The 13,920-nt window shown below is 40.2% G+C and overlaps 1 long non-coding RNA gene across 5 annotated transcripts in view; it reads right to left on the bottom strand.

The window, feature by feature from the left end:
• Positions 1 to 13,920, bottom strand: part of LOC114218208 (uncharacterized) — a 203,124-nt gene continuing 189,204 nt past the window's right edge. For all 5 annotated transcript variants that reach the window (XR_015766813.1, XR_003611148.2, XR_003611152.2 and 2 more), the window contains one exon: positions 1 to 109. This is a non-coding gene — a long non-coding RNA (uncharacterized LOC114218208). The remainder of the gene's footprint in view (positions 110 to 13,920) is intronic.

The following is a 13,920-nucleotide window of genomic DNA, read 5'->3' as shown; positions in this document are numbered from 1 at the left end:
TTCATCCCACCTCTCATCCAGGCACAAGATATAAGGAGACTCCTAGATCCAAGCCACAGAGGTCGGGTGCTGTGTGATCACTTGTAGAAAGGGAGATTCTTGGAGATCTCTAAGGGAAAGAAAGACGAGCGAAGTGAAGAACTGGGGGTAACCCTCTAAGTGAGGGGAAATTGTAAGGAAATAGACAGTGGACGAGGAGAAATGCTAAAGACCAGAGCAATGAGACTCAACAAGGGCCGGTCATGGCTTCAGTTTTTCCTTCTCTGTCTTCTTTGGCCTCTTCTTTCCTTGCCTCAGGGGGCTCCTTAGTACAAACTACTTGGGCCACATTTTGAGTCCAGGGGAGTTCAATGGTCATACCCATTCTTTTCTTCAAAGAGCTACTGCTTTTCTTTCCACCCTGTCAATGATTGCTTCGAACCAAAATCTCTTTCCGATTTGCTCCAGCGCAGTACAGGAATCCAGCCAACACTCCAAGCTTCTCCCCTCCTCCTGTCACTCAAGTAAGCACACATAACCTCTAGAGCATATCCTAAGGATATGCTTAGGATATATGTTTTTTCCTGGTACCGCAACAGAAAAATAGATCATGGAGATGCACTAGATTGTTCTTCAGACATTTTGTTTGTGTGCCTTCCCAGCACCCATTGCCTCTTCTTCTCACAACAATCCTCAGTTTCTTTTGTGGGTCCTCCCTGCCTCCGTTCACAATTCCTTTCACTGGAAAGGGGTTCGCTCACTAGTCTTACCAAAGAAGGGGTCCCTTTTCCATTGAACTCTACCCTGAAAACACAAATGGAACTTCCATAGCTACCAACTAAGCTGCCACAAACAGAGGATTTCCAGAGACCACAGAAGGACTCAGAATAATGGTAGGATTGGAGGTGGAGTAAAACATTGCTTGATCCTGAAATTTAGCAGTGTCTGAGATCAAGTCTACTCTGGACTTTGCAGTATTGTGAATGACCAACTACACTTTTTTTGCTTTAAACGATGTTGAAAGTTTTTCTATCCTTTTCAACAGAAAGTCCTAATGGATATAAGATGCCTTCTATTTTTCAGAAAGTAAAAATGACTGAATCTAATCTTTCTCCAGGCATCACTCTTTTGCTGAAGAAGCCTTTAAATGTGCTCACCTTTTTCTTTCATTTATACACAGAATCCCAAAAACACATTCCAAGGAAAATTAGTTTGGACTGCTGTGCCATGTAAAACGTAAAAGGAAAAAGATGCTTTGTGGTCACATAAATGTGGAAATTATTTCCTCCCACAAAGTTCGATTGGTTTCTTTACTGCAGGACTTCTCAGAGTCTTTAACATATGATGTATGGGCTAAATCTCCAGGAGTCACCTTATGCCTGATTCCCCCAGTATGTTTGGTTGTGGAAATCTTATTTTCATTGAGTAATTATAGGACAAGATTACATGAAATACATCCCAGAAAGTGGGGATCCAGCTGGAATTTCAGACTCCATTCTAAACTGCTTTGCATTCAGGGGACTTCATTTCTCCCACCTGGGCCTTTTGATCATTCCATCTGGTGCGTCCCAGGAGGGCTCCACATGAGAACGAGTTTGGAGAACAGGGTGGGAGAAGAAGAATTATCAATTATGTGCACTTGCCACCATCCAACATGAAACAAGGTGTCCTCACCTTTGGACAGATTGTAGGTCTTCAACGTAATGTGGTCATTTCATCTTTGTTGCTTCATGTTGTATCTATTTATGGAACTTAAGATGAGTATATAAAAATACACAAAAACTTCTGAAGCCCATTAACTTAATACAAAAAAAGAAGAAACAAACAACCTTTACCCAGAATATGAAAACTACTACACCAGTTAATTATCTAGAATACATCTGAGCAGAACAGATTTTAGAAAGTCACTTATGAGGTTTTGGCTATACTTCCTGAAATGTTTTCGATGAGATTTTAATGTTTTCAAAGTCTGACAGGTGCTCCTGAGAATTAAATGCTGTTGTCAGCAAGCTACAGTTAACTCTTTTCAATAAATAGGTAATTTGTTTCTTTAGAATAAACAGTTGAAAAACATAATAAAATAAAATTTAAAAGAGAAGAAAAAAATGGTTGAAAGCATTCACTGACATTTGAGTAAAAGGAAAAACTGGGTAATTGGGAGGAGGGGTTCAAATCTTGTGTACCGTCTAATCTCAAGCCCTCTGAAGGTAAGAGAGGGACTGGACCCAGGAAGGCAGACCGCTTCGGCATCTCTAGGGAAAGGAATCAAATTGCAAATGAGTCTTTTTTGAGCACCTAACTTAGTGAAAAGAGGTCACAGGATAAAAATCTGATTCCTCTGTGTGGCCTTTTGCATTTGCTTTACAGAAACATCATCTTGAGCCTCTCTCTGAACCTCACACTTCCATGCATTAAGGAATGTGCTTATCGTGGATAACATGAAATTCAGACATTTTCTTCCAAGAGCTTCTTGGTCAAGACAATGTCTTCTCTAACGATCCTCTGAGGCAGCCAGCAGTTTGCCAGAGATGGTTCTATTTTTCTCCAGCCTTTGGTACTCTCAGCTGTGTGTCTGTCGCCTCCAAAGCTTGGACACACAAACACACACAATCAGATTCTGGTCAGGAAAACAGAAACCACTGTGACATTTCAAAATATGAGGGTTTTAGTACAGGAAATTAGTTATAACCGGCGATGGACCCCTGACAGATGGAAAAGGGAGCTCTGAAGTAGCCCAGAACAGATGCAGTTAGCACACTAGGGCTGGGGTGAGAGCCCCTGTGAGCTTGTCCTGGGGCACAATGCTGGTAGCCTAGTCATGACAAATTCCCCTAAGGACAATGTGATTGACTTTGGGCAGGTTACATAAACTCACTGACATTAATGTCCTTTTCTTGGATAATCACGTCTACTTTGGAAAGTAGGATCAAGTACACAAACGGATCATCTGAATAAAGGCCTAGCACCGATCCCATCCCATGACAGATGCACAGTAAATATTAGTCAACTCCCTTCTTTTCCTCCCTTATTCCTCATCCTTCCTCATGGAATGACACACTTTGTATCTAGTTACTGGAATTTTAGGCATCAGTAAAATACCTGTGAGATCATCAGCAGGAAAATGTTTCTTTTTAGCTGTAGAGGTTTTTCTAGCCCAGCAAGTCACATTCTCAAGAGTTCCAAGGAAGAGATACACAAACTGTTCACAAGGATGAATTCACTGTAAGGATACATGGGGAATAGAAAGGGAGGTCTTAGGAGAACAATTTCTTGCTCAACAATGTGTGGCAGACTTCTTCAGACACGGGGAAAACCTGCCTAACTTTGCTGGGGACAAGAAATTTTGCTTGAGTGACCTGCCTTTTCTTTGCTTAAATGGCATTTGTATGTCTTCAAAATTGTGAATTTGAGTGGATCCTTTTGCCCTACCAGGTATAAGGCATTGCTACCAAGCAGAGTTCACACCAGGTCATCTCAAAGATTATTGGCTTCTTAAACCCAGCCCACAAGTGCTTGATTCCAGCTCAGGTATCTCCCCTGATGCAAAGGTAGCAAGGTTCAGACTGGTCTGGGAAAGGCCCTTTCCTTCACCCATCACCTCAAAGCAAGAGGCTAGGTAGGTATTTTCTCACTAACTAGACCTCAGTGACTCCTTCTTTCTATCCTGATATAAGAAAACATTTTCTGCTCCTCCCTTTTAATGACCCAGAACTATTTGCCATTGAACAAGGGCTTCATGAAGCATCTGAGCAAGTGTGTACCAAGAGTCCGGCAAGGTAAATGATTTCTAGAATAGAAGACACTTCATCACAGGGATCTCAGAAGTGGGCAAGAGAGGGGAGGGGAAAACAAATGCCTAGACTTCTACATGGAACAATTAATAATTGTGAATGTGATGTTATTAACAGACGTAGGCAAAACAGTGATAGGACTTGCTTGTGATAAATTAGTTATAGAAAAGTTGAAGTTTGTGAAGCGCCTAAATAGATGTTTCAGCATGATAATAGAGAGAATAGCTTTAAATCAGAGACTGAATGAGGGAAATTTGTTTTGTTTTATTTTTAGTGTAATGATTCCTAAACTTTTTGGTCTCGTGGATCATTTTGCGCATCTAATGACAGCGATATGCAGTAGGGAAAAAAAGAGAAATGTTCCCAAGTATACACCGCTAAAATCATGTACACACTTTCAGAAGACTTTCAGAACTGCCAGGTCAAGTTCTACCATCCCATTCCACCTAGTGGAATTCCACAGAGACGTCAGAGCACTGAATGCGTGCTGCTTTACCACTTAGTATTTCCTCCTCTTGAACTTCATCTTCCTCACCCCAAACAAGCTACAGTTCTGTGTGTGTCAAATACAACAGTCCCCCCTTACCTGCCATTTCAGCTACCCTCTGTCAACCACGGCCCAGAAACAGATGATCCCCCTTCTGACATATCATCAGTAGTAGCTCAAAGCTACCTCACAGGGGCGTCTGGGTGACTCAATCATTACGCATCTGCCTTCCGCTCAGGTCATGATCCCAGGGTCCTGGGATCGAGCCCCACATCGGGCTCCCTGCTCTTTGGGAAGCCTGCTTCTCCCTCTGCCCCTCCCCACCACTTGTGCACTCTCTCTCTTTCTCAACGTGTGTCAAATAGATAAATAAAATCTTAAAAAAATGAAAGAGCTACATCACAATGCCTATATCACTCATCTCACCTCATCTCATCCCCTAGGCATTTTATTACTCACATCATTACAAGAAGAAAGGGGAGTACAGTACAAGATATTTTGAGAGAAAGAGAACACATTCACAAAACTTTTATTACAGTATATTGTTATAATTGTTTCGTTTTATTAATAGCTATTGTCGTTAATCTCTCACTGTGTCTAATTTGTAAGTTAAACTTTATCACCAGTATGCATGTATAGAAAAAACACAGTATATATATGGTTCAGTACTATCCACAGTCTCAGGCATCCACTGGGGATCTTGGAACATACCCACTGTGGATAAGGGGGAACTCCTGTAGTTTTTTGCCTACCAATGCTTTTGAGAGATAATGAAAAACAAAGCAGGGCAATTCAATGATAAGAGTTTCTAACCACTGCCAGCAAGAAAACGACCCAAGATGTTCATTTTTTCAATTACCGTAATGCTCATTTTCTTGTTGGATGCGCGAGTGCTCCTGAGCAAACCTTGGGGCTAATTGTATCTATCCCAGCATATACAGCGTGCCCCAAGCCCAAAGGCAGCAGCTAGCAATTATATTTCACTGATTAATGTGCAATCATAAATTTACAGGCTTGACGGTCCAAAGAGGCTCCCTGCTATGTGAGATAATGAATAGGAAATTTTCAGAATAATTAGCCAAGTCAGACCTCGCAAGTCTACCTGGGAGCTGAAAGTCATGAAAGAAACAAAAAATGCCCATCCTTCAACAGAATTAGAGATTGAAGAATGGGGTGTGGAGAAGACACAGCATAGTCAAAATATTCCTTCTACCAATTTGGCTTCATTTAGCTCACTGGCCATAGTCTCTGTGTTGGACACCGTGCTACACCTCTCAGAAGCCCCTTCGGGGTACCAGGACTCATTCCTATTACTCCAGTCACATGAAGTACTGCTATCTTCCCAGTCAACCCTCTCCCCAAGTGAGGCTCTCTGTCCTGGGAGGGAAGGAGGCAGCCCACATTAATGACTGGTCAATACCAGATTAAAAAGGCCCCTCTCGGAACAAGAAGGAATTGGAAGAGCCAACCCATCTTGAAAACTCCCTAAGGGGTGGACTGAAGCCTTGGTTGAGACTGCAATGCAGACCAGCTTCTCCATCTGCCCATCCTTGGTTCTTTCCCTGAGGAAACTTAACCTTCCTCTACACTAATTGCTATGTGAACCTGCGTCCCAGAGAATCCAACAGGCAGCAGTGTCAAATCACACATTGGTGTCAGGATTGCTACTAAGAAACGTCCTTGACACAAGGTAAAGTCAGTCTAACAAATATTTTTGATGTGCCCACTGTGTGCCAGGCAAGTCTGAAACTATACCAAAATAAGTTTTTCCTTGAGATTTTCCCTTGAGAATTTTTTAAATTACTGTTTGCTTATTTGTTTTGTTTGGTCTTATGAATCAAAAATACAGACACTAAATTTAAGGTGATTCTTTGAGTAAAATTATCTTCTTTGGCATTCTCCCACAGTCTAAAGTAAAAAAGTAACACAGACTTTTCAAAAATGCCCCCAAAGGGGGCACCTGGCTGGCTCAGTCAGTGGAGTATGTGACTCTTGATCCAAGGCCCACATTGGGCATAGAGATTATTTTTAAGAAGTAAAAATAAATAAAAATTTTAAATGCCCCCAAAAGAAACTGTTTATGATAAAAATCAATAACATTTCTATGTTCCATCTGAAGTACGTAGTTAGCACAGAGCTTAACTGTACATTCATACAGATCAGGGGAGGCATAAAAGGATTTTATAGGCCACCTATGAAGGTGATATTTGATATAAACATCGTTATATTCTGTCAATACAATAAAGGACACCACGATCTCTCTTATCTATAAAGACCAAGAGTGGTGAACTGCATTTCATTTATGGTAAAGGATAGGCCACTTTTTAAGTGTTATATAAATATAGTTCCAAATTATACAGATGCATTCCACCTTAAGCAAATCTGATATATGAAAACCCAGATTACTCTAGATGGCAGTGGTTTAAAGAACAATATGCTACAGGGCTTTTGAAATATTTCGTTAAAAATATGTCACCAATTTTAAAACATATTTTATTTAAGTTTTTATCAACATAACTTAGAGATCTCTGTTTTCGTACTAGAGATTTCCTTCTTGGACCCTATCTTCTGTACACATTATAAATTGTGTTACTGCCTTCATTTTTTTACCTGTGGTATTGTTATCTATCATAAGAAGTAGATATATTTGGTCTTCATCCCCTTTTCTGGCACAGAGCTCCTAAAACTCTGGGAATTTTCTCTTCTTTTTTAAAAGGTTTATTTATTTTAGAGAGAGAGAGAACACACACACACACACACACACACACACACACACACACACACACACACACGTGAGCAAGGAGGAGGGGCAGAGGGAGAAGGAGAGAGAGAAACCTCAAACAGACTCCTCACTGAGCCAGAGCCCAAGCTGGGGCTCGATTCCTCAACCCTGAGATCATGATCTGAGCCAAAAATCAAGAGTAAGACGCTTAACTCACTGAGCCCCTGAGGTGCCCCCCAAAAAGCTAGGAATTTTTGAAGTGATGAGAGCAATAAAGGGTTTTGCTATGTCATCACATAGCACATCCAAAATGACTTTTGGACCCCAACTAAGGTTGGGGGCTGGCTGTCAGGAGGAGCAATCATGTGATTAGAGGGTTGGAACTTTTAGTCCCACCTCCTGACCAACGGAGAAGGAGTGGGAGGTTTAATCAACCACCAGTGGCCAATGAATTAATCAGTCATGTCTATATAATGAAGTTTCATAAAAAACCCAAAAGAATAGGCGTTGGAGAGCTCCCAGGTTGGTGAACACATGGAAATTTGGGGAGAATTGTGTGCTTGAAGAGGGTGTGGAAGCTCTGAGACCTTCCCACATACGTTGCCCTGTGCATCTCTCCCATCTGGCTGTTCCTGTATTACATTCTTTTGTAATGAACTGGTACTCTAGTAAATAAAATGTTTCTCTGAGTTCTGTGAGCTGCTCTAGCAAATTAATTAAACCCAAGGAGGAGGTCATGGGAACCTCTAATTTATAGCCAATTGGTCAGAAATACAGGTAACAACCTGGACTTGCACCTGATCTCTGAATGGGGGTGGGTAGCATCTTGTACCACTAAGCCCTCAATCTGTGGACCCTGATTCTATCGCTGGGTAGTGTAGGAACTGATTTGGATTCTCCAACACCCTGCTGGTATCCAAGAATTGTTTGGGGGAGCCCTCCCCCCCACACACACAGAAATTGGGTTCAAGAACTCAGAAGCTTAACCTATACATATTATTCACACTCCTGCCCCTTAGCAGCAGTGTAACTTTACAAGGGCCATTTATCCATCCAAAGCCTCAATTTCCTCTTCTGCAAAATGGAGTTGGAAATAGCTAGCGGAGAACTATGGAGATCTAATAAGAAATAGATGAGAAAATGCCTCAGAGTTCTCAATGGTTATTGTTGGATGTCAATAATGTAAGAGGTTCGATAACATTTTACATACAGAGATTTAAAAAGGAAGCTATCCAAACAATGGGATGATTGAGGACACATCCAAATCCCTCATAACTTACATAGCTCTATACATTTTAATACAAAAAAAAAAAAAGGCCTCATGAGAAAAGGCAACAGCTTTGCTAAGTACCCAAGTATTTTGTAATATAAGGATCTAGCAAGTGTAATAGGCCTTAAACAATCTTTCTAAAAGAAACTCTGTACTGTGTTTAGTAAATAATTTTGACTACTGGGATCATTTGCTTTAAAGCTGAATTTGCTGAAAAGCCTCGGGCACAATTTTAACAGTGTCCCAAAGCACTATAATCGGGCAACTAGTGCTTAATGATATAGAAGAAGGGTACAGTTCTAACCTACATAAAATTGAGAGAAACATAGTGCTTAAGCTGTTAAAGAGCAAGGAAGCATGCATTTTCTGCTGTCAGCATTCCAAGTTTTCCGTTGTTTTTTAACATATAGCAACAAAAATATATTTAATCTAAAGGTAATCAGTCAACATTTAGAAGCAAAGTTGTACAAATGGGGAGAGGCCTTGATTTTCATGATCATTGAAAAGTCTAGCTGAGCGCCTCGCACATTTATGCATTTGGTGAGCTTCCTTCTACTTCTTTCTAGTCATGTTTCATGCACAACACTAGGATTAACTAAGTTTTATAGTTTTATAGTTCTATGGTTTTAGTACTTTTCCAGTTTAGGACTTTTCTCCTTTATGGAGGCTGGGATTTCTGTAAAATTTGGGAACTTTGGGAACTGGTTTCTTGATTCAAATTTTACTGCTACAAGACCTCTGTTGTGACATTTTGAAATATTCAACCAAACACAGTGCCATGCACCTGGTGAGGCACTAGGAACATAGAAAGGACGCTGTGTATGAGCAAGAGGCATACAACCCGTTATACAACTAACTCATACAAAATTAAGGTTATTCTTTTGTAAGGCTGATGTGAAATGACCTTTCATGGATGAATTGTTCTTCTGAAAAACACAGCAAACAGAAGCAGTAATTCATATAGAGATTGTACAAAACAAAAGAACTACTTTCTTTATGAGATGAACTGATTTGGAAGTAGAATTCAGGTTAGTTCTGGCTTAAAATCTGCCCAAGGGAGGGTGGGAGCATGGGTCAGCCTGGTGATGGGTATTAAAGAGGGCACATTCTGCGTGGAGCACTGGGTGTTATGAACAAACAATGAATCATGGAACACTACATCAAAAAGTAATGATGTTATGTATGGTGATTAACATAACAATAAAAAATGAAAAAAAACATAATAAAATAAAATTTAAAAAAAGAAGAAGAAGAAGAAGAAGGTAGTAGGAAGGGAAAAATGAAGGGGGGGAAATGGGAGAGGGGATGAACCATGAGAGACTATGGACTCTGAGAAACAAACTGAGGGTTCTAGAGGGGAGGGGGGTGGGGGATGGGTTAGCCTGGTGATGGGTATTAAAGAGGGCACATTCTGCGTGGAGCTCTGGGTGTTATGCACAAACAATGAATCATGGAACACTACATCAAAAACTCATGATGTAATGTATGGTGATTAACAATAAAAAAATTTTAAAATAATCTACCCAAGGGATAGATGGTTAAATACTAACAAGACTGAAATATGACCACAAATGGACTTGATATTAAATCACAATGACAAATATTGTTAGTTATATGCTTAAAATAATCATTCAATTTATCAACATAAGTATCAAGAAACAAAACAGATTTTTTAAGCACATTTGAGAACTTGGGCACCCAAATCAAAGCCAAGAGCATAGAGTGAATCTAAGCTTTCATCTACTATCTATAAGCCTCAACAATTTATAAGCCTCATTCCCTCACCTAGGAGTTTGACATAGGAATACTTGTCCTTTATTCAAAATACAGATCATATGTTATAAGATTGATTTTTTAAGGTAGAATAATGGTATTGAGGTTAAAAGATTTCTGAACTTTAAAGACACAAATATTTATGGGTAAAAATACATGCTTTAAATGGGTTTGCTTTAAAATACTATAGGAAAGTGGTGTCTAGGTGGCTCAGTTGGTTAAGCGTCTGCCTTCGGCTCAGGTCATGATCCCAGTGTCCTGGGATCGAACCCTGCATTGGGATCCCTGCTAGGTGGGGAGCCTGCTCCCCCTGCTTGTGCCTGCTCACTCTCTCTCTCTCTGTCAAATAAATAAATAAATAAATAAATAAATAAATAAATAAATAAAATCTTTAAAAAATAAAAAAATAAAATAAAATATTATAGGAAAGTCGAGAAATGGATGGGGCAGGACTGGCTATGAGTTGCTGATTATTGATGTTGGGTACAGGAAGTTCACTCTACTATTTTCTTTTTTTTTTTCCACCTTTTAAAATTTTTTATTGTTATGTTAATCACCATATATTACATCATTGGTTTTTGATGTAGTGTTCCACGATTCATTGTTTGTGCATAACACCCAACACTCTACTATTTTCTATATTTTATCTGGGTTCCAAATTCTTTAAAAAATGAAACAATAAAAAAAAATAACACCATAGATATGGGAGCATTTTGTGAATTATTAAATGCCATTCAAATGTGGGCAAGCAAACTGGCTGCTATTAGGGGTATCTTCCAAGAAGACCACATGTATTTACTTTAAAATAGTACAAGGCTCACAGACACACAAGTCATTTTTAGGAATATACCCACCCTCAAGTCCCCTGAGCTAAACTTCAGATGGTATTGTGCTTGATGAAGAGAAGGAATGGTTTTTTTTAAAGAAGGAATTTGGAAAATCAAATCAAGACATGAAGCGTCTGGACCTATTTTGAGGCAAAAAGTAGAAAAGAGATTCCTGAATTAAAGAACGTGCACTGAGAAACAGAGAATGTGTGCTCGAGAACAAACACGGTGCTGCCTTCTCTAAATGCAAAACCCTCACTTTGCTCTGCAAGCAGAGGGCTCAGGCGCTCATTATCCAACTGGGAACTAGGACATTCATGGAAATATGAATTTCATCAATTCCATGGCTATCTGCTTCTTGAACATCATTCTAATGCCAATCCTTAATTTTCTAGGGAGTGTTTTTTCTCATTCATTAGGTTTTTTGAACTAAGTTAGAATTGAAAGACTGCTTTGTTTTCTAAGAAGATGTAAGAACGAACGGATATATTCCAGTGTGAAAACCAGTGTATCGATCACACCATCCCTTGAGAGTCAGACCCCTTTCAAAAAAAAAAAAAAAAAAAGGTGTAATACAGCTTTATGTGATATCAGGATCAGGGTTCAAACTCAAGATTAAAAGTCAAATTGTCCTTCAGATGACTGTCTCTGGGGGCCGATTGCCTAAATTCGCAGTGCATCATCTGAAATCCAAGAACTTCAGGGGAGGAAATATGTCAAGAATGCTCCAAAACCATACATAAAAAATTTGTAAATATGAGCATTTTTCTGGGGAGGGAATCTGTTTCTGTCATTCGGCCCTCAAGATGAACTAAGGCAAAGGTAGTAAGAACCACTACCTTTGGCTAAACAAGAGTGAGAATTTCAGGCCAGTCAAAGCTCCTGTAGAATCCTATTTATTTTTTAATATGCCTTGCATCTTGTAAAGGACAAATTGGTAAACAATTGGCAGAAGCCACTCCTCCCTTATGTTAAGTACTTTTTTAAACGTTGCCTTGGATCTTTAATTTCAAGTGATGATGACAAAGTGTGCATTAAACAGAATCAGCCAGTAATAGCTCTTCAACCAGTGTATATAATCTGGGCTCTAACTCATGACATTGCTCCACTCAGCTCTTACTTCTGGGCACACACACACACATACACACACCAAATATGAAGGTGTTTTTCATCCCATTTTTAAGATTAAAAGATTTTTGAAATGATTTCTCTAATGGTTGCATACTGACATTTTAATGAATTTTTTAAAAATATAAGCTCCTTGCTTCCCTAGCAAAGAAAGCATGACTGTAATGAAAGATTCCAATTAATAAAGCTGTCTCCTTTGCTCCAGCTTCACTCTGTTCAAGTTCTCTGGAACTGCAGCAAATGAAGTCATTTTGGATTAGGAAAAATATTGTTCTCCCTTTTAGAGGCATTTCCTTCTTTGCCTCTACATGAAACTTCATAGAACTTGAAAACCATTTCCATAACTATGAGTTCTAAAGAGAAAGTATTTTCAGATTAAATATAAGGAAAAGTAGCTCTACAGTTTAGTTTTGTCTTCGGAGTGACAGGTTCCTCCTGTAGCAAAGGCGCCAACGACTAACATTGACGCACGGCTTCCCTGTGGGAAAATCCTTTTCCAAACATGCAGCTCTACTCAATTTTTATAGTAACAGTGTGATGTTAGTGCTGTCCTGTATTTTACAAAGGAGGAGACAGAGTCCACCTGTGCTCTGAATCCGGCATCTTCAGGAAACCCTCACATTCAGATACTTCTGCCACTAATGCCAATTAGCAGAGAGAGGGAGGAAGGGAGAGATGAAGGGGTGGAGGGGGGAGAGAGAGAGAGGAGAAGGAAGAGAATGAGAAGGAGAACAAGGAGGAGGAGTGGTGAAGGTGATGAAGAAGAAAAAGAAGAAGAGAAAAGACAGGAGAGGGAAGGAGGGAGAGCGGGAGGGAGGGAGGGAGGGAGGGAGAGGGAGGGAGGGAGGAAAGGGGCAGAAGGAAAGAAAGGAAGAAGGGAGAATGAAAAGCCTTCCCAGATCTTCAACCCAAACTTTTTTAAGAGTAGTTAGCGCCCATTGTTTCTATGTTGTCCCATCTTATTCACCCTTCAACTCACTCCATTAGGGCTCCCATCCTTGCCACACCATCAGAACTATCCCTACTAATTTAATGACCCATCTCAGGGCACCTGGGTAGCATAGTCAGTTAAGTGTCTGACTCTTGGTTTCGGCTTAGGTCGTGATCTCAGGGTCATGATCTCAGGGTCATGAGTTCGAGCCCCAGGTTGAACTCCCTGTTCAGCACAGAGTCTGCTTAAGACTCTCTCCCTCTGCCCAACCCCCACACACATGCACACATGCACGCTCGCTCTCTCAAATAAATAAATCTTTTAAAAATATATAATGACCCACCTCTATTAACAAATTCACTGGCAACTTTTCAGTCCTCTCATGCCTGGCCTCTCTGCAACATCTCATACAAACCTTTCTAACATTTCCAACATCTGACTCCTGTATCACCATTTTCATGAACATCTGATAGCCACCTTTGAGACTTCTTTGAGATTCTCTCCCTACTCTTTGCCTGTAAATGTTCACGTAGCTCGGGAATATGTGCTTAGCCCTCTTCTTTTCTCATTCAGTTCTCTTCTGTGCACACTTTATGAAATGATCTTATCTGTTCTAATGGTTTCAACCACTAACTGCCTTTTGATGACTCCCAGACCTTTACCTCTATCCCTAACCTTCCTCCTGAATTCCAGCACAAATGGCAACTGTCAATTGGACACTTAACACCTGTGTGTTCCATAATCCCCTGGAGACGTCCAGAGCCAAACGCAGTTGTTTGCTTCATCAGGTTTTCTATTCTTGCCACATTCCCTATCTTTATGAAGGATACCAACTATCAAACCATTTGTCCCAGAGGGAAAGGATCCTAGACTCCTCCCCTCCCTCACCCCACATTTAATCAGTCAGTCAATCCCATTTAATCTATGGTCTTAAGTATGTAACTTATCTTTCCCCTCCCCACTATCTTTGACCATGGCAACATCTTCCTAGCTACTCTCACCAGTCTATGTT

This window comes from Eumetopias jubatus, unplaced genomic scaffold (assembly GCF_037043125.1).
Source record: "Eumetopias jubatus isolate StellerSeaLion01/CBP00866 unplaced genomic scaffold, mEumJub1_p1.0 scaffold_15, whole genome shotgun sequence".
In the NCBI taxonomy this organism is placed as follows: Eukaryota; Metazoa; Chordata; class Mammalia; order Carnivora; family Otariidae; genus Eumetopias; species Eumetopias jubatus.
Note: the sequence above shows the minus strand (reverse complement) of the source record. Positions and strands in the feature narration are given on the sequence as shown.